The sequence below is a fragment of the Ursus maritimus genome, unplaced genomic scaffold, assembly GCF_017311325.1.
Source record: "Ursus maritimus isolate PB19 unplaced genomic scaffold, ASM1731132v1 scaffold_21, whole genome shotgun sequence".
NCBI lineage: Eukaryota > Metazoa > Chordata > Mammalia > Carnivora > Ursidae > Ursus > Ursus maritimus.
Window position 1 is genome coordinate 10608906 of NW_024424564.1, and position 21504 is coordinate 10630409.

At 37.7% G+C, this 21504-nt stretch overlaps 1 protein-coding gene across 1 annotated transcript in view; it reads left to right on the forward strand.

Moving 5' to 3' along the window:
• Positions 1-263: 263 nt before the first annotated feature.
• RAP1B (RAP1B, member of RAS oncogene family) overlaps positions 264-21504 on the forward strand; it is a 44154-nt gene continuing 22913 nt past the window's right edge. The window contains exon 1 of the mRNA XM_040637240.1: positions 264-421. The gene's annotated coding sequence lies outside the window, so the exon portion shown is untranslated. The remainder of the gene's footprint in view (positions 422-21504) is intronic.

Here is a 21504-nt window from a genome sequence, read left to right on the forward strand (position 1 = left end):
CGACACGAGCATCTGCCCCGAGCCAGGTGGCCCAGGCGACGCTGAACGGGCACTAGAGGTGGGAGAGAAACACCGCCCAGAACTCGCCGCGAAGGGGCCGCGTGTGTCCGGCCTGCGCTGCGGCGGCGCGCAAGGCCCGCCCCCTCGACTCCCCTCGCTCCGCCCCTCGGCCCCGCCCCTTCCCCGGCCGCGCACCCGCGCGCCCCGCGCGCCCCGCCCGCGGACGGAAGCGAGAGCGAGGCTGAACGCCTGACGTCAAGGCGACACCGCCAAACCTCGCCCAGAGTCAGGCGTGTAAACCAGCCGGAGCGGCGGCGGCGGCGGCAGCGGCAATACCGCCGTGGCGCCGGGAGCAGCGACCCGGAGGAAGCGCGAGGCGCGGGGCGACGCGGGCTGCGGAGACCCGGTGACAGCGTGAGAGGTTCGCAGAATGTGTGCGTGGCCGCTGAGGGGAGCGGCGGCGGCGGCCGCGCGGGGCGGGGGCCGGGCGCCGGCTGAGGGGAGCGGGTGGGGTGCGGCGCGGGCCGGGCGGGGCGCGCGCGGCGGTCAGGGACCCTGGCGGCGGCGACGGCGGCTTCACGGCGCGCGGCAGGTGGTGCGAGGGCCCGGCACCCAGCCGGCGAGCGCGCTGCCTCCCGGGCCGGCGGGGACGAGCCGCCGCCGCCGCTGCCGCCGCCGCCGCGGGGGAACAGCGCGCTTTGCGGAAGGGGTCAAATGTCTGAAATATGGCGGAGGAAGTGAGAGCCCGAGGACTCCCCCCCGCACCCGCCTGCTCCTCCTCCTGCCCTCGGCCGCCGCAGCTTCTCTCGATACCCGCCGTCCGCCGGCGGCTCCCCGGAGCACTCGTCCCCCGCCCCGGAGCCCCCTCGCTGGCCACCTCGGTGCCCTCCTGGGTGTGGGTGGAAGTTAGAACGGAAACCAGAAAGTTGTCCTTTGAGAAGACGCAGCTTCCCCCAGCCCCGAGCCAGGACGAGGAGCGTTCGGGGGAAACCACTCCCCGGCGCCCTGCAGGCTCCAGGCTGACAGGGAAAAAGTTTGCCTGAAACGGGACTGGTTTGCTCTATTTGTTGCGGGAAGTGGCAGGAGGAAGGCAGCGGAGGGAGCCCCACCTAGTCTGGCAGCAACCACCGCGTAGGGAAAATCTGTTAAAGGGGCCTTTCCCTTCGTCAGCAAGAGGAAATCTCTCTTACAGAGGGAGACAAAATCCAGGAAGTTTGTCGTCTTCTCTTTTTCGCCATCTCGGTGTGTCTAATCCTAAAACTGTCAGCACCATGAGTTTTATTTAAAACTACCCCCAATTACCCGGGCCATTTGGATTTTTCTTCTGAAAAGAACTGATGACTTTTGGAGAAAAGATCATCCTTGAGAGTTTAAAGCACAAGATTTGCTTCCCCTTCGCTCCTCCCCCCCCCCATTTAGTTTAGCAAAAAATTTTGCCCTGCAACTCTTGTGTGGAAGGAACATAAGCAGTTCTGTATTACAGTAACGGGAAATTACATTTTTAAAGGGGTAGAAATTTGACACTAAATGAACATTGTGATTTTAATATTTTAAGATTAACTGGATTTTTGTTTTGCTGGTAGCATCTAATATATATCGAGTGCTTACAACTTAAAGCTTCTAACTCGCAAATTTATTTTTGACTTTTTTTTTTTTGTAGTTAGACTGCTGTTTAGACTTGCTCAACAAAATCGTATCTACTTAGCAAGAAGTAACTATCAAAAAGGGAGACGTTCATTTAGCTTCAAACTCCTATCACTCCTAAAAGCTGACTCTTGAATAGTATTTGAGTCATAATGGAGTCATGGGACTTTTTAAGGGCCGGAAGGGACTATTTAGATCATCCAGTCCCACCCTCTCATTTTATGGAGGAGGAAACTGAGGCCTAGAAAAGATAAGATTAGTTAGTGGCCTTGGTGACTTTTAGGACAGTATGTAATAGAGAACCAGGAGGAAGAAATAGAATATTTTCATAGTGAAATTACATTTTTACAGGATAACAATCATATACAGGATGTTAGTACCTTAGTCAAATAGTGTGGAAGAACCACATTGGTTTTAGGAGAGGAAATTGATACTCAAGGAAGTTAAATAACTTTAAGGGCAAAGAGCCCTGAATTATAGTCTTATTTGAGCCCTTCTTGCTTTTAAACTCTGCATGACACAGTGTTTTCACTTGGATTTTCTTCTTTGGCATTTTCAATAAATCATGAGGTTGCCTTATCTGAGGAAGCCACAAAGTAAATCTTTAAAACACCTGTAGCCAGTTCAGTTTTAATGTGCCAGGTATCAGAATACAGCCGAAGAAACCGATAATAAACTGGCTTAATTTAAAAATGTGATAGAGGGCATGAAAACAATTGCTCTGTCTTTTGCATTCTCCCAATAACACCCCCCCCTTCCACTCCATGAAAGTCGTCTGTTTCTATGACACCTATCACCTCCAACATTCTGTTACTGTTCTGTTATCATTATTCATATGATTTTTGTTATCTATTCCACTAAGTTGTAAAATTCAAGGACAGGATGTCTTCTTTGTGTGTTCCAAAGCACTGGCATGGTACATTGCACGTAGATAATACCAGTTTGTTAAATGTAAGCATAATGAGGGTAGGGACCATTGCATTCCCCATTGTATTCTTAGTTCCTAGAACCTTGCCTGTGCAGATAACAGGTATTTAGTATTTAGCCTTAAGATGAACTGTAGTGAACATTTGAAGAGAACTTTGTCTTCCTTCAAAAAGAAACATTTCCACATTGGCTTTGGAATCCTTTTAACTTTACAAATTGATTTGCATTTTACCCTCAAAGCAATCCTTATTAGAATTCCAATATAGGTTTCCAATATTTTCTCTTAGCCATATAAAGGAAAAGTGAACCCCCATGGTAAGGAGCCATCATGTAAGGAGCATCTATTGAGATGTAATAAAGAGCTAATCATAAAACTTTGATCATGTACATAAATACCATATTAAGTGCATCTTCTAGTGTAATTCAAGACTAGTAGAAGACCTATCCAGAGGTTGATAACATGGTAACTAACTATACATGTTGTTTTAAATAGAAAGTCTGTGGTTTGGATGAGAAATTGCTCATGTTCAAATTTGGCTTTTGTAGTAGGTACTTGATGAATATTTGTTAAGGGAGTGAAATTAATCAGTGAAACTGGATCTGAATACAAAGAAAATTTGGCTGTTTTACACAGGTGTTTATTTTTTCCCCCAAATATGTCATTTTAAATAAGCAATTTTATTATTGAATACCAACATCTCACTGGTACGCACGAGTCATTTTCCTAGGCTTAACAAAATGTGTTCTGTGTATGTATTGATGAAGAGGGTGGGTATTGATCGGTGCTAAATTTGACACACCAGGAATAGTTTCGTATTTATGAACTACATAGTCGAAAGTGCTTCTTTTGTTGTTGTGGCAGTGATGTCACATGTTCATTCAGTCTATAGAAAGACTTTGATAAGATTGATCTTAAACTCTGTAAGACCACATAAGGTTGTGATTAAATAAATACCTTGATTATTTTTCCTCTCTTGTCATTTTTGAGGACTCCATAGTCTTAGAGATTAGGCTGAAGTTTTTACTGTTAGCCTTTTCAAGTTGAATTTCTTGTAGAAAAAGTTAAGAACAGACATTTTGGCTGATGGCAATGATTCTTTGTAACATTGGACAAATTTTTCAATAAGCAGGAATACTGTACCATGTTCTGAAACACTTGTGCTGAAAGCCTAATATTTTTCAGTGTTCTTAGATATTTTGCAATAGTGTCTGAAGGTACTAATTACCATTTGAGGACTTAAGTCTTTATTCTTTGGAAATCTCATGAACACATTGGAAGCAGTAGCTACAAAGACTAGAATGAATTTATCCATTTGCAAGAAAGACTGGCTTGCCATATATATGTATATATATAAAATCTGTTGTACTTTGAGCCTAGTTGAACACTGGATTCTAAAACCAATCCCTTTAGTCATAGAATTTCTATTTTAAAGAAGAGAGGGTTATGCCTTTAAAAAATTGAAACCACTTTTTATAATATTCCACAAACAAAAAGAAATACCACTATTCCATACTTCCATACACTGGTGTGTTTATTCCTAGTGTTAGTCAAATTAAGGGTATACAGCAACTGATTATTATTTCAGTAGTGATTTAGAAATAATTTTTGCTCAGCATTAATAGAGGATCAAGAATTTTGAAACTCTTTCCAAAGAGCCTTAAAACTTACAAAAGAAAGAAATAAACATTTAGGGAAATGTACCACATTTTAAATCATATTTAAATTATTTATCAAAAAAATATCTGCGACATGAACTGAAGAATTTCCATCTGGTTTTTATTATACAGAACAGTATTCTGGAATATAACTATGATTAAAATTGATTGTATTTGAGGTACTTGAGTACTAGAAATATGTTCACTCTTAAATTAAGAATCCTAGTCTCTCTAACCATAGAGAGTAATTATCTAATGTTCTGATTTTGGATTTTACATTGAGCTGGTTTCTAAAGCTTACTCTTGTAGTTATGCTATTTTATAATTTTGTAGTTAAGCTGCTTTGTATACCTTATATATTATATACATATAACCAACGAGACCTTTTACATTTAAACCAGATTCTGATCTCATGAGATAATTTGCTAGGTAATCTTTTCCTGTGGTGAGGAATTGAATGTTTTTAACTTTTGTACAAGTAGGCTCAATAAGGATGTTAAAGGAAGAGAGCATTTATTTAAACAGTTATAAATAATTTTGATTGCATTAAATTATTGACTTCTTGGAATCATCACCTTCACTACATTATAGATGTTGCTGAGTTTTTCAGTAGTTGCTTTGAAAATTTATTTCGGTAAATATGTACTTTTAATAAAATAGATTTTTTCTTATATTCAAAACTTGGCATTTCATTAAATAACTTTATTTTGAAAATATACAATGAACTGATTGCCCCAGTAGTGGATTACCTCTACCTGTTGCTTTCCTCTTCTTTGCCTTGTAGAAAAGAAAAAAGATGAAAGAAAATCTGTTTTGTCCATTTAATAGCACTTTTTGGCAACAGCTTCTGGAAAGGAAATGGAAAATGTTACGTAAAATAAAATTCTAATTATCTGTGTCTTCTAAAATTTATACTTCTAAAGTTTATGCATTAGAATATATTTTTCCATATCACTTCATTCTAAAAAAAATTGGGAGACTTCCTGAAAGTTCTCAGTTAATGGGACTGAGGATGTCAATAAAATAAAAACTGTAAATATAAACTCTGTTTAATTAATAGGTTTTGGGTATCAAAGTGGTATGCATATTGCATCCAACTGTTACTTTGTGTTTGAAAGCTACAGTGAGACTATTACTATTATTACATAATGCTAGCAAAGTTATAGCTGCTTCCTAGGATTAATAAGTTATGGTTATGCTCCTTGATAACAAAACTCAGGAATCCCTGGGTAATCTTGAATACTGTATAGATAATGAAGAAGGATAGGGATGAAGCATATAAATATGTGTGTCTGTTTTCTTCTCTTGAAATTGTGCAACTTGAGATATTGCATTGAATTTGTATTGGTAAGACTGTTAAGTTTTTAAATGCATGTCTTTTGAATTTTCTTACTAAAGTGTTTAGAACAAAGTATAAAGCAAAAATTTAATGTCCCTTAAAATCCCATCAGTACAATGAATTTTTTTAAGACTTTTTTTTTTTTTAAGATTTTATTTATTTATTCGACAGAGATAGAGACAGCCCACGAGAGCGGGAACACAAGCAGGGGGAGTGGGAGAGGAAGAAGCAGGCTCATAGCGGAGGAGCCTGATATGGGGCTCGATCCCAGAACGCGGGGATCACGCCCTGAGCCGAAGGCAGACGCTTAACGACTGCGCCACCCAGGCACCCCAGGACAATGAATTTTTAGACAAAATTCATACCTCCTTTTTTGAACCTTTCCTACCTCCTTGGTTCCTCAGTGGGAACAGTGGCATATACTTAGAGTTGTTGTGGATTAAGTGGAGTATTATCCGTAAATGATTATAAAAGAATATACTAATGTAGTATTAGTTTTTGTTCTGTAAAACGTTTCTCTGTAGCATCGCTTCTCTCAGTTGAAGTTATTCATTAAGGCATGAATAAGGACTAAGAAAGAGTAATTGTGATTATGAACAGCTTAACAAATTGTCTAGCTCAGGGGTTTTCAGAATATACCCCAAGGAATCCTGGGGATTTCCTGGACATTTTCCGGAGTCTGCAAATGCAAAACTATATTTACAATAATATTGAGATGTTCTTTGCGTTTTTCACTGTGTTGACATTTGTAGCAGTGGTACAAAAGCAATAGTGAGTAAAACTTCCGGCACCTTAGAACAAATCGAGTCAGAGCACCACGCTGCATTCATAGTCATTGTATTCTTCACTGCTATGCGTTTAAAAAACAAAATACTTTGGCCTAAATGCACTTGATGAAGAAGTTAAAAAAAATTTTTTTTTTTTTTTTTTACCAAATCTTGACTCCTGTACATACTATTTCAATATAGTATGACAAAATGGAAAATATGCTTCAAACACTATTTTGCTGCCGTATTGAAGGTGAAATGGTTGTCTATGGGAAAAGCATTTGTGTAGTTACTGGAGTTGCAAGCTGAACTAGCCACTTTCTTCATGAATACTTTTTTTACTTTAAGGAATGCCTGAAGGGGCGCCTGGGTGGCGCAGTCCTTAAGCGTCTGCCTTCGGCCCAGGGCGTGATCCCAGAGTTCTGGGATCGAGTCCCACATCAGACTCCTCTGCTAGGAGCCTGCTTCTTTCTCTCCCACTCCCCCTGCTTGTGTTTCCTCTCTCCCTGGCTGTCTCTGTCAAATAAATAAATAAAATCTTTAAAAAAAAAAAAAAAAAAAGGAATGCCTGAAAACTATTCAGAGTTATTCAGACTTGGGTATTAGGCTGACATTTTCTTGAAAATAAACAAAATGAGCCTGTTGCTTTAAGGAAAAGATCAACACTATTTATGGTCAGTGACAAAGTTCTAGTTTTTAAGTGAAAATTAGAATCTTGGAAAATTTGTATCAGGCACTGTGCTCTTGACAGCTTCCCAATATTTAGAAAATTTTTCTGATGATATTGGTGATAATGAGCATAGTTTTTTTAAAAATAATATAGTGTCAGTATTTGAAGATCTGCATAACTCTTTGTACAAGTATTTTCCAAGTGACCAATGCATGACGTTACAAAATCATGCATGCGTAAGAAATCCTTCCTAAGTTCTAGCTAGACCTATGGATGTTAATGTTAAAGCAGACCTTAAGTTTATTGGTAAGGTTTTCCATTCCAGTATATTGCAACCAAATGTCAAGTTTTGGTATAGTATCAAAGGAGAATATTTACATTTATCTGAAAAGGCTACTAAAATAGCCCCAGCTGTGTGCTTATAATTCACTTTTTTGTATGTTCATTTTTCCATGCTTTGCTCTCAATGTATAATGTCTTTGATTTATTTAGTTCATATTTTTGTTGGAGGGGAAGATAAGAATAGGAACCAGAGTACATGTGAAACAGTATTTTCATGCACTTCATCTTGAAATCTCTTATTAATATATAGTCATTTTAGGTTGACCTTTTTTTTTTTAAGATGTATTTATTTTAGAGAGTGTGTGCACGAGCCTGAGTGGGAGGGGCAGAGGGAGAAGGAAAGAGAATCTCAAGCAGACAAGATGGTGAGCGTGGAGCCCTGCACAGGGCTCAGTTTCACGACTGGGAGATCACAACCTGAGCCGAAACCAGGAGTCGGAGGCCGAACCATCTGGACCACCCAGGCACCGGCTAGATTGACGTTAATAGTCTTCTCCTTGAGCAATCCATTCACCTGTTGATCACTGTAATAAATTAAGTGACTGTTATTTTTTAAGTCTATTTCTTGGTTTTAATACTTGTACCCCTGATAACTCATGCACATTGATTGTATTGTGCTCAAATTTTGACATAACCTAAAAAAAGTTTTTAATAGTTGACCTTCATGAGTTTAGGATATTTAGTAGCTTTCCTGTAGTAAAGCTATGGACTTTTTCAAACCATTTCAAGTTTAATAATGTCTCTTTGACCTGAGTATTTACTGTGTTGTCTACCTTTTGCAGATATTTTTAAAACAAATTATAATGTTCTTACCTTTTGGGGAGAAAGTGGTTTCTTGTTCATGCTTGTTTGAGAACAATCGTAGCAATCCTTGTTAACTATTTTTATAAATCTTTTGTCACAGGACAGTTACAAATTTTAAAGGATTTTTAGGCTAACCATTCAGTTCAAGTAGTAAGTTTCAGATTATGAGAGAAGATAGGTCAGTTGTAGATTATGCTGTACTTAGTTTCTTGGAAATTTAGTGCCAGTTATTCCCCTAGAGATAATAAAATGAGTGTGTTTTGTGAAGAAAAAGTAGTGAGTCTGTGTTCTACTGGTTGAAAGAACAGCATTGACGGAAGAGGCAGAGACCTGGAGTGGAGTGGTTTAGAGAAATAAGTGTAAAAATGCTAACTTTGGGGTAGCTTTGAGGAATAAGCATTATGGAACCTCTTGCCTACATGAGCTAATCCCACAGTGAGAGAGGGAGTGTAATAGGAAGCTTTAGTTCTCTGTATATTAAACAATTACCTGGTCAACTGTTCAGGCTGTTCTGAATTAGGGAACATACTGAGATCATATTTTATGTTCAGGACATCCAAATTGGTCACAAGGTTGCCACTGGCTATTGTTTATTCAGTTTTAGTTGCTAACTGAAAAAATTGTATGTGATTTCCTGTATTTTAGATTTTTTACATTTAAGCTTTCATTTCTTTTCTTCCAAGACTCCTGTCACCTTACTTCATCATCCTTCAACAAAGAGAGGACAGGATGTGCAAGCTTTTAAGGACAGAGGAACATTTGTAACATTTTTCTATTTACATGAAAGTGATAATAGTGATAATGGGCGGTGGAGAGGTGGAAGGGCAGGAAGTAGAGCAGAAAAGAATGAGGATGATGATTAAGAGATTCTCTTTCTAATGAGCAAAGCTACTGTTACTGCACTCACTTTAGAGTTCAGGTTAACAGGAATGATAAACACTTGGAAAAGCATTTGTGATGCTTTAGTGATAGATAATCTTGTCTCCCGAGAAATGGTCCTGGGTAGAAGATAAATTGGTATTATCTATCGAGATTTTGGGGTTAAAGTTTCATTACTAAGCAGTGTAAGTTGAGAGTATGTTTACTTTTACTCCCCAACAGACCCTTACGTACTTTTCTCTGAACCTCCAGTGCTTAAATTGGACACTTTTCTCATAAGTTTTAGCTGATTCCTTTGAGCGTGAGGGGTAAATTTGAGAAATGATGTGCTAGTTTTCAGTAGTTGCTAGACCTCTGATTCCACCCTATTAAGTAGCATGGCTTAGTGACAATAACTTTGAATTGGGTTTCCCAGAATTCAATTCTCTTTCTGGCATTGGCTGTAAAACCTCAAACAAGTTAATGTGTCCGTCTCTCTCTCTCTCTCTTTCTCTCTCTCTTCTCAACTTATCTTTACATAAGCCAGTTTGATTAAATGGCTGTTTAGGTCTTTTTGAGCTCAAAAAGCCTGGGTTTCTGTGATATTACTCTTGTTTAAGCCATCATCTCTTGTTTGGGCTCCTATAGGACTTTCCTAACTCGTTTCCATTCTTGTCGTCCTCTACCTCAGTCTCCACCTAGAGTTTAAAAATCATCTTTTAAAAGTGTAAATCAGCTCATAGAATACGCTCCAGTCCAAGCTCCCCTCCCACCCACCCCAGTGGCTTAAAATAGAAGCCAGGTCCAGTTCTTGCTTGCCTCACAACTTTATCTCCTCTCCATTGTTCACTAAGCTCTACCCATATTGACTTCTTTCTGATCTTGACCAAAAAAGTGCTTTACCATCTTTTTTTTTTTTTTTTTTTTAAATTTTATTTGGTAGAGAGTGCACCAGCAGGGTGAGGAGCAGAGGGAGAAGCAGACTCCCTGCTGAGCAGGGAGCCTGATGTGGGGCTGGTCCCACAACCCCAGGATCAGGACCTGAGCTGAAGGCAGACACTTAACCAATTGAGCCACTCAGGTGCCTCCCTCTACCATCTTTTGAGATCTGGTGTTTACAACTACTCACTAGCATGATCTTTCCCCAGCTGTCTGCAGTTCTGCCTACGTATCAGATCTCAGCTCAGATGTACATTTACAGGGAAGTTTCTCCTGATCACCTTACATGAAGGAGCATGCCCTTTATTATCTTCATAGCTCTTATCACACTCAGTAATTAAATTTATCCATTTATTCTCTCTTGCCCTGTAAACTAGTTGTTTCAAGAGGGCAGGAATGCAGTGTCACTTTGCCACCACAGTCTCAAATGGTTAGCCTGTTACCTGGCACATAGTGCCCAACAATTTTTATTTTAATGAAAAGAATACATAAGGTGTTCGATGATTTCTTTGTCAGTTCCCATCGTAGGCTACTTAACACTAATTTTTTAAAGTGTTATATCTGTTTCCAACTATAATGCCTCATTATTTAGGGCTTCTGTCTCTGGAGGACTCATTCATCTGACTCCATGTTTTTGAGAGCTAATTGTTTTCAGTTACTGTATGTTAGGATTAAATTGAGTAATTATGCACAAAAGGTTTTTAGCAAAGTTAATATGAAATTTAAATAGCAATTCAAATAATCATAATTGATACCCAAATGAGTGATATAGATGAGTGCTTACAGAGCTAAAGGAATAGTGAAAAGTCTTAGGCTCTAGTAGTCAAAGAAGTTATAAATGAGGTGGGATCTGTACATGTTATCAAGAGTATGTAAGTTTTAGACTAACTGAATCAGGGTGGGCAACAATACAGAAATTAGAAAATGCAATGTATGTTCGAAGGAGTACTTTGCTATGGTAGATGTTTATGAATGGATTATAGGTCCTCTTAAATTTCTTGGTCTCGAGTACTTTGGAATTCAGAATTTTGTGGAAAGATTTGTTTTGAATTTTAGTGAGAGTAATCAAATTAGTATTTCTAAAGTGAAACACCAATAGTCACACTAAATGGGATGAATAAAAACTATAAATAGCCTCATGGTAGTGCTTAAGTGAAGTTTTGCTGTGTAAAAAATATATCTACTATGAGAAATGGATCTGAAATTGTTGGAAAGACTTTACTCTTTGTTACTTTGTGTCTTTGGGGAGGACATCAGGGTCTGAAAATGTTACTTTGAAGCAATTAGCTTAGAAACAGTCTCTGCCAAGGAATTGTTTTTGACACAGATTCAGGATGGAGTGCACTGCTTAGGCTGATGAGTCTATAAGGGTATGGGAAAACCACCCAATTCCTAAGAGTCCAGTTAAATGTTTGGAAATAGTGAAGATTCATCTGTGTGTATTGGTGCCTGGAACATAATAAATGTTTTTTTTTAAATCTTTAATAATTGAGAGTTCATATTTAAGCTACAATTTCTTAATAGATTTTTTAAGTCTTTTAAGATATCATGAAGTTTGTCTCCCAGTTCATAAGGTTTCTAGGAATTATATAATACATTTCATTGTTAAGTTAGAGTACAATAGAAGATTAGAATAGGAATATTATAGGACGAACATAATCTCTGAAAATTCTTGATGGACTCACTTATTTTTGACATGGAAGGAAGTAAATATCTGAAGATGCTTCTTTGAAACTCAGGATTGATTATAGAAAGTGCCTGCCCACTTTTTGTGGTTTCCCAGTATGCTCTCCTTATTCCAGCAGCCTAGTTAACACCCAAACTTTGGTTCTCATTGCTTTTATTCATTCATTTGGTAAATACTAATTTCCAAGAATGCAAACATGTATACGTTATTTTTTGGATACTAACTTTTATTTTATAGAATTGCCAAGACAGGCAAGTTCTGAAATGACTTTTTTTTTAAAAAAGTACTTACTGACCTACTAATTATGCAAGTTAAGTGGAGTAATGTATGAGAAAGCCAAATACAAGCATTATTGGGGCTTCGAAGTGTGGCATGCATTTTATTTTTCTGAATGGCATTTATTTTATTCGATCACTGAGGAAGAACTTAAATTAGTCAAAAATAACTTCATAAGACAGTTGTATAAGCCAATATCAGCTTTAAGCAGCTATCATAAACTGCTGCTTAGATTGAGATACTAAAATTACCAGAGAAAATTATGGGAAGTACCTCTGCTTCCACTGTTTTTTTTGTTAGTTGGTTAATTTTTCTTCTCTGAACTTTTGGCAGGTTTACTAGGGAATTTTCCATTAGGAATGTCCTGGCCTTGAAATTTCATTTAGAATGTAATTTAGTCATGCAAATTATGAACCCACAATCTAAATCATGGCATTCTTATTATGGTTTCAAATGCATTTGGGGGCAATCATATTAAGCTTTGTCATTTAATCCTAGTTAGGAGGTTAACAGTAAAATGAAATAAAATATTTTTTGCAGCCATTTATTCCTTCGTTCATGGAAGACACTAATTCTGTTTATTTCTGAATTCAGTCTTATGTTGAAACAGATTGTAAAATTATGTTTTAAAGAATGCCCCCCCACCCTTGTGGATGGTAGCGTTTTGTAAAATCTGAGTATTTATATTAAAAGAAATATTTGTGGTGTTCTTCCACTTGTGAAAACAGGTGTGGTTTATTCTGGAATCTTTACCCATAAATTCTAATTTACCTGCTACTACTAAAGTGCCTCACTTCTGATTTCTTTTACTTTTGCCCTAACAAGTCATAAACTGTACTTAGTATGATATTTGCTTGAAATATATAAAAGCAGGTATTTTCCCTAACAGGGATATTTCTGGTTAATGTAGTGCAACCAGTTCAAAAAACATTGAGCACCTTTGGCGTTAATGTTAAATTCTGGAATGACAAATCAGCAAACTTAGAGAAGATACGGCTTCAGCTTGGAAAAATACATGGTTAACTTTCTTGCCCCAACAACGGCCATCCCTTTGAAGTAGTTGTGTCTCTTTCTGTGACTTGCGGAAGACATTAAGAGCAGGTTATTTAAATTACTGAAGAATCTGATTTTTGCAGACCTGAGGAACAACAGAGACTCTTTTTTCTTTACCAAATTGCGGGACAGTTATTTGGGGGCAGAATGATGAATATAATGGTTCCTGGTGAACCCTGACCTTTCTTTGCTAGGGATATAAGTCTTAGGGTCTTTAGGAGGAACAGGGAGGTGTTGTCAGAGTGTTCCAGAGGTACTTTTAAAAACAATGCATACACACACAGACATATATAATCTCTACTATGATGAGTGATGTTACTGATGACCACTGCTGTGATACCACTTAGCTGTCGTAGGCTTCTGGGTCTTGTGATTTAAATTTGATCTGACTTTGAGACCTTCCTTCCCACCATTCCCAGCAGTGATTTTGTCACCTCTTAAGATATCCCATGCGTGGCTGCTTACTTCCTATCATGCTAGGGTGTGGCCCATATGGGGCAGACTGTAACAGAGATATAATATCTGTCTCAAAGTGTCTTATATAGATGTAGGAATGAGTGTGTTCACGTTTATCTTTAGAGAGACTTAACCGGTGTCTGAAAAGACACAGATCTAAATGACAATTGGTTAATAACCTTGCTTTGCAGAAAACAAAAATGCCAGGTACTAGCTCTCCCAGCCTCCCTTGCAGCTAGGGTGCGAGTACTTGAAGTGGGTCCAGCAAACAAAGGAATTTTGTAAAATCTAAAGGGAAACTTTGCAGAGCTCCAGTAGCATGAATCCTTTAATGTGAAACTGTTTATTAACTACTTCCAAAATCAAAGGGGGCTAATTTAATAGATTTGGCTTCTAATGTAAAAGTACTTTACCCAACATGCTCTTCTTTACAGTTTTATCTATAAAGCTTGATAGAGTTTTAGGGCATATTGGGGACTTAACCTTCTTGCCGTAGGTTCCCCCTGATAACACTGTTTAATCATCCTAAGGAATCATTTTAAACAACTGCATCTGTTAACCAAGTGAATAATGAATGAATATGGAGTGAATGAATGAATATTGTAAAAATGAGCAACATCAACTGTGCTGTTTTTGGTAGATGGTCTTCAGCATTCAGGCAAACCATTCTCAGTGATTCCTTTCGGGTTGCAGGGTGGAGGGGGCCTTTGCATAATTATTTTGCAGCTAATCATCTTTGTAAAACTGTCAGACAACACTGCTAGTTATTTAAGATCAACGTATTCTACAACAGAAGTTTTTGAATGTTTTTAGAGTTACAACCCTGTTTTTTCCTTCCCCTGAACCACAGTAGTCATTGATAATGGAGAACTATACTCTTTCCCTTTGGGACTAGAGTTGGTCTCAGAATCATTCTCAACACTGCACTCTAGGTAGCCATTTATATTTTGCATTGGTGTTTGAGCTGAAACCCATTTGCCACCTGTGAATAAATAGACAAGACTCATCCTTATTTCTTCCCTATAGGGTAGGGATCAGCAAACTTTTTCTGTAAAGAGCCAAATAATAAATTTTTAGCCTTTGAGGACCATACAGTCTCTGTCACAACCATTCATCTCTACCAGAGCAACCATAAACAATATGCAGTTGCATGGCAGTGTTCCAACAAAACTTTAATTACAAACAAAACAAAACAGGCAGTTAATGGGATTTGGCCTGAGGTCTGGAGTTTGCCAGCCCCTCGTCTACAGCAAGAAACTGGTTTTGATTCATTCAACAAATAATTTGCCTTCTATATTACAACTATTTTAAGTGCTGGTTATGCAGCAATTAACTTTATACTTATATCCCTTGCCATGAAATATTTCAGGTTTTTTTTTTAAGAGAAAGAGAGTGGGGTGGGGTTGGGGGTGGGGGAAGAGCCGCGGTGGCAAGGAAGAGGGAGAGAGAGAAGAGAAAATCTTAAGCAGGCTCTGTGCCCAGTGCAGAGCCTGATGTAGGGCTCGATCTCACAACCTTGAGATCATGAGTTTGAGCCAAAATCAAGAGTTAGATGTTTAACCGAGCCACCCAGTCTCCTGAGATAATTTAAGTCTTAACTGAGTATTTTTTATGCATGTGGACAGATCCAAATCAGTTTTTTGAGGAAGAGTATGGCCTGCCCCATAAATCTGCCTCATTTGTCAATGTCAGTGAGATCTTAGGCAAATACACTAAGTGGTGCCGTGTTGTGTGGTAGTGATATTAACTAAAAGTAATCTCAGTATGCTTTGGATATCACATGGTGTGACAGCAAAGTTAATATTCTGTCGTGAAAAATAGACAGCCTTGATGTGTGCATCTGATATCTGCACTGTCTGCCCATGGTAGGTATGCAGTATTCATACAGTCTTAGAAAAGAAAGCTAAAATTACTGATTGTCTTAGCTATCTTTTGTCAGTCTCTTGAAGTTTCTTCCTCTATGCAGTATTTTGTTTCTGACCTTTTAATTTTAGTTTTTATCATCTCATTATAGGTTTTTAACCTGGTGTGCTTTTTTGAAGATTTATTTATTTATTTATTTTAGGGGGTGCAGAGGAGGAGAGAGAATCTTAAGCAGGCCCCCCGCTGAGTGAGTGCAGAGCCTGCTACAGGGCTCAGCCTTAGAACCTCACCCAAAGGTCATGACCTGAGCTGAAATCAAGAGTCAGTCACTTAATTGAGCCACCCAGGTGCCCCCAAACTGATGCATTTTAAAAGTAAGCCATATATTAATTATATTTTAATAAAATGCTTAACATTTCTAGATGTATTGTCCAGGCTTCTGTTAGAACTATTTTTATTCATTTAAAAAGTACCTTTAGTTTTCTCAATATTGGTATGTTTCTCTTCAAAACATCCAGTACTGTTGCTTATAAAATGAGACCAGGTTCTTGACAGTACTCAGAGATCTATGTTATGTTGACTGTAGACTCTCTTGCTGTTTTTGCTTTCCTATTTGTACACTGAGATCCACTCAGACTGTGCTTTCTATGGTAGTCTAATCATATTCCTACATTTTGCTGCCTTCTGTGCTTTTGCTTTCACTTTTTTCTCTAGTATGTTCTTTCCTGTTGAAATGCTGTGCCTTTTGTTCATTTGCCACCTTCTTCATAAATTTGTTCCTGACCTCTCTTCATATTTTTATAATATTTTTGTGTTTCTGATATTTTCATATTTTTATCTCATCTTTCCAATAAAACTGTAAACTTCCTGAAAGCAAGGATGTTTCGTTCTCTTTGTAAATCTTCGTAGTGACTTGCAATTAAGGCATATTCAACTACTAATTAGATGAAAGGTACTCCTGATGAAGCAAGGGACAGTGTTTCTTCATGAGAAATGTCCTGAGACTTTATCCAAACGAAAAAACTCGTGTCAAGATGTACTGTAAATTGTAAATGCTATGCAAATATAGTCTGTTACCATAAACACTCAATTTGGTTCTTACGCTAAGTGCCGCACAGTTTGGTTTTTAATTTCCATATTTTATTTCAGACAAGAGTATGATTCTGTTATGGCAAAAGACAAGATATGTAGTACCCCAAAATGTTTACAAGATGTTTTTTAAGCCTTCGCAGTTTCATAACTTTAAGATCATGAAACATAAGAGGAAGGAAATTCCTATTAAGATGATGAGCAACCATCTTGATTTGCTCAGGACTGAGGATTTCCTGAGACATAAGACTTAAAGTGCTAAAACCAGGACTCTTGGTTACCCTGACTCCACTTTATGATGTAGCCATCTCCTTTGCACATCACAGTCTTGGCACAGTTTTAAGAAGTGTAATAAATGCGTGGTAAGTGGGTGATTGGTTTGGTGGGAGCACTTGGGCTTTTATTTATTAAGTTTCTGACTATTAGGACATTTTCTAATGTTCAAATGAAAACACAAAAGTGCATTTGATTAATTGGTCGGCTTAGGAATATATTTGTTATGACATATCATTGGTGACCTTATCAGAGGGTGGTGCTACTCAACTTTTTAATTTAAAATTACATAATCTGTCAGATGATTAGTACTTTATTTAAATGTACCTTATTAGATAAAGCAAAGTCTGAGGTGGCCTGAAATTTTCCTTAGTTCCCTTTACAGTGGTTTAATCTTTACTCATAGATTTGCATTGCAGAGACCATGTTTCTAAAGAAATGTCTAGGATAGTCTGTGTCTAGTCACACCTTAGCTGGAATTAGCTTTTGTTTGTGCTCATGTATATAAATCAGAGAAGTCCATGGCTGAGATCTCTCTAATAGCAGGTGTATAACTTGAAGTTACTAAAAAATCCTTTTAAATTTTATCAGCAGTTAAGCCATAGTGGGTTAACTATTCTGTTACATACAGTATGCCTGGTGGTATTGTTGGGAAAAGAGCCATTAAAAATATTGGTATTTTATACCAAAAAGGACAGTAATGACCCAGTTCTTTCCTTCTTCCCACCCCTCCTAGTTTTGTTTTGTTTTGAGTTGCCCCCCATTTTGTAATGAGTAAATTTTAACTGTACCTCTTGGGGCTATGTGGAATAATAATAGCATCCTTAATTTGATTAATCTTTGGCTAAAATAGGCTCTTCTGGAATGATTTGCTTGGTTGTTATCCTCTTGTTATTTTTCTTGTTTTAACAATGTGAATAGAATTCTTTGATGTTATTTTAGCTTTTTAGGGTTCTTTTTGCCAGCTTATATCTTGGGCCACATTGTTGTAGAAAAATTACTTGTGCCTTTAAAGCAAATGTATCCAACATTATAGTCCTGTATAGAAATGTAAAGATCAGATTTGGGTTACGAAAAGACTTGAGAAAGCAAGAACATGGAAAAATTTAGGTCGAAGTTGAAAAAGAATGGCGTTCTTTTCACACAAAAGGAGGGAATCTGTACTTCGCTTGTAGTAGTTCTAGTTGATTTTTAGTAGATATATTTTCTTTTAGACTAGATCTTAAGGAAAAAGTGTGAAGTAAACACTGGCAGTGGTGTCACCATAGCAGTAGTTATTTGTTTATTCCTAAAGAAATGAGAAAATAAGATATAAGATAGTTCCTGGCCTGTTTACAAAAGGCTTCTGATAAAGAGGAAAAGGGAGCAAGTCTAAGGACACTGTGTGGCACTTTGTGGGCAAATGATTTTTATATGTTATGTTTTATTGTACCACACAAGTTAGTCACCAAGTATTTTGCCCTGAAATACTCATTAAGCCTAGAAAGGTTTTTGGTTTTGTACAGTGTTAATCTTTTCTGTTCATATTTCTCTTTCTCATAAGTTGGCAAAAGACTCCATCAAAGTTCATTTGATGAAGCCTTAACGACTAAAACTATAAACCTTAAAGTTGAGATTTGTAATCATCTAAATAAATTACATATTTCAAATTAATAAGCCAGGAATATTGAGTGGAACAGATTACACATGGTACATTCATAATCTTGCTAAACAAATCAGTGTTCTGTTCTATGCCTGAAGCCTTTTGAATACAGGTAGTGAGCATCTTTTTTCTAATCTCTTTAAGAATAAGAGATGCTACTACCATGTCCATGCTATTGTCAGTTTTTACTCTGATGTCTTTAAGACCTATTGCAAAAGATAAAAGGTACTTCTTGAACCAACTCTGTTCCTCGTAAGCTCCCAGTCTCATTCAGTGCCTTCAGTATCCATGTTTGATCATGCTGCATCCTATTTTTCTTTCTTACCCATCTAGTCAGTCACCATGTTCTCTTGATTCCTTTTGTGATTGCCCTGACCTAACCTAGGTCGCCATCTCTCACCTGTGGTAAACCTCTTACCGAATTCCCAGAATTCAGAAAATGGATACTTAGTTTCTGTGATCTTTCTAAAACACAGATATGTTCATGTCATTTCCCAACTTGCAAATTCTTTGTCTTTCATTTTCTTGTAGAACACAGGTCAAACTCTTAAGCTAAGAGGATCACCTGCCTCTCTGATCTACTCCCCCCTCCATCCCCATGCACTCCTAATCCTTTTCCCCCAGAATGCCCTCATTTTCCAGTGAACTCCTGTACTTCTTTAAAATAGCCGCTGGTCTGGTTTAAATATCCATTTAGTGAAGCCTTGCTTGACATATCCTTCTAGGCAGAGAATTCTGTTATGTGTACACATAGCACTTCGTTCTGTAGACCCTGCTTTACTGTGAGGTAACAGTACAAACACTACATTGTAATGTTACAAACTAACAGATTTTTTGGGGTAGAAAGGCCACTAAAATACAGTTGTCATATTGGTTTTTTTTCTCAAATTTCTAACATGCCCTACCTCTTTGTCTTCACAGTTAAAACTAAAATATCTCTAATCTGGTCATTGAAATTCAAATGTATGACAAATTAATGTTTTCCTTCATATTTGCCTCCTATATCCCACCGCCCTTTTCCTCATTGGGAAATAATGAGGGGCCCTTATAAGGCAGCGAAGTGGAGAGAGTGCAGTCGATTGCAGAGATGCCAAGCTGGAATGGATCAGACTTGGAATGGAGAAGATAGAAGTGTCAGTGACAGGTCCCTCAGGTGTACAGGTTCCTGTATGTACTGTGTTTTTGAGGTACTGTAGGAGCTTCAAGTTGAGCACTGTAAATAGGTAGATGGGACTTTTAAAATAGCAAGTAACACTGCTTACTATGTGTTACGCATTTTGTTAAGCATTTTGCGTGGGATAAGTTATTTTATTTGAATCCTAAAAACTTTAAGTAGATAACTTACTCCCATTTTCAGATGAGGAAATGGGACACAGAGAGGTTAAGTAGCATGACCAGAGTCACTTAGCTAATAATTAGAACTGGCATTCTAGGAGATCACGTTAAAGCCTGTGCTCTTAACTCTTACATTTTCCCGTGTTATCATTTTTTCAGTTTAAAATTTAGTTAAATAAGGCATGTCTCTGTGGGTGGGTGGGTGTCAGATTCTAAGACATATAACAAATAGTAAAGTTAATCTCCATACTCACCTAAATTATGTTTGGAAGACACAGCAGATCTTTGAGTCACTATGTACACCTATAGAATTACTGCTAGATCTGACAAGAAGGAAAAAAAAAAAAACCTGACAGGTTAATTCTTAGGTCATGTCCAAAGAACTGTTGGGAGCAGGGGAGAGTTCTACATAAATCTGACCTATTTAGAGGGATATGGTAGAAACTAGTAGGTCATTTAGAGCCCACATTATTTTTTCTTGCTTATTTTTGAAACGTGTTGAACTTTCCTTTTTTTGTCACTTACTTACCAACTCATCTCTTGATTCCACTGAGAAATCTAAGAAACAGTTCTTCTGCATTTGTCATATTACTGATAAATTGTTGTACTGTAATTTCTCAGAGACATGATCAAGTACTAAACTGAAAGGTAATAACTCCAGTAATAAAACTAGAAAACATGACCTTAACTTGCATGTCATACTATATGTTGGAATAAGCTTTATTTACTGGCAATATTAATCCATGAAAAGGTCAATGGAAGAATTTTTTCCTACTTGAGGTATTATAAATACAGTCAGAGTAGAGAAAATGCTATGAACAGTTTGATAGTCCACAAATTCTACACTTGACTAGATTTAGAAATCTAGTTCGCAGAGACCTTTCTCAGCAGAATGTAAGATTGGAAGCATTTCTCGTTTGTCCTCATTAGGAGAGACACAGACAACTCAAAAAGTAAATATGATACGTAATGTTCATTTTAACAGCTTTTTGTTTATTTTGTAGTACATTGTTAATTTTTAAGAGGGTATGAGAAATAGTGTTTGGACCTCCAAATACAATTTTTTAAATCTGATCAGAAGTTTTGAATTCTATCATTGTGTCCAACAGATTAGTACCAGATTCTCCTGACATTTTAATTAGTTAATTTTATTTAGGAGGGTAAGGAGAACACAGTAATCCTCTTCAGCTGCTAAAATACTGTTTTGGGAGTTGGAGGCGGAAAGGAGAAGTCGAATACCATCTCTTCCAGAAAGTGTTCAGTGGGAGAAGTAATGTCACTTGACTTCAGGAACCAGTAGTTAAGTTTTTTACTTAATCCTTTATTTATAATTTAAGATAGCAGAATTTCAAAAATGAATGGTTGGGGGTGGGTGTCGTAGCAAAATAACTTGAGGATAGAATTGCGTGAGTTACCATAGTTTTGGAAAATTTCTGATTCGACTATAGCTATTTGGAGACCCTGTGACATATTTTAATGGAAAGGAATTATGCTTTTTGACTATCACTTACCACTTTTCAAGGATTTGATTCTTACAACGTTTTTACATTTACTAATGAGATTGATTAAAATAATAAATCAGATTATGAGGTTGAGAGCAGGTGTCTCTGGAACCCAAAAGTTGCTGTTTTTAATACTTTTCCTGCTTCAGAGCATTTTCTTTTCTACTGGAATTGCATTCCTACAAGGCAAGTGTAAGAACTGATTTTTTTTTTCATGATTTGTATAGTTCATTTTCAACTGGGATTCTTGACAACTGTCAGTAATTGATGTGAACTCAAATGGCAATTTACATACAAAAGGTAACTTGTTTATGGTCTTTTAAAGATCTAAATAGTTCTTTCCTTTGCTAGAATTGAATTATTAATCTTTAGTCATTCCTTG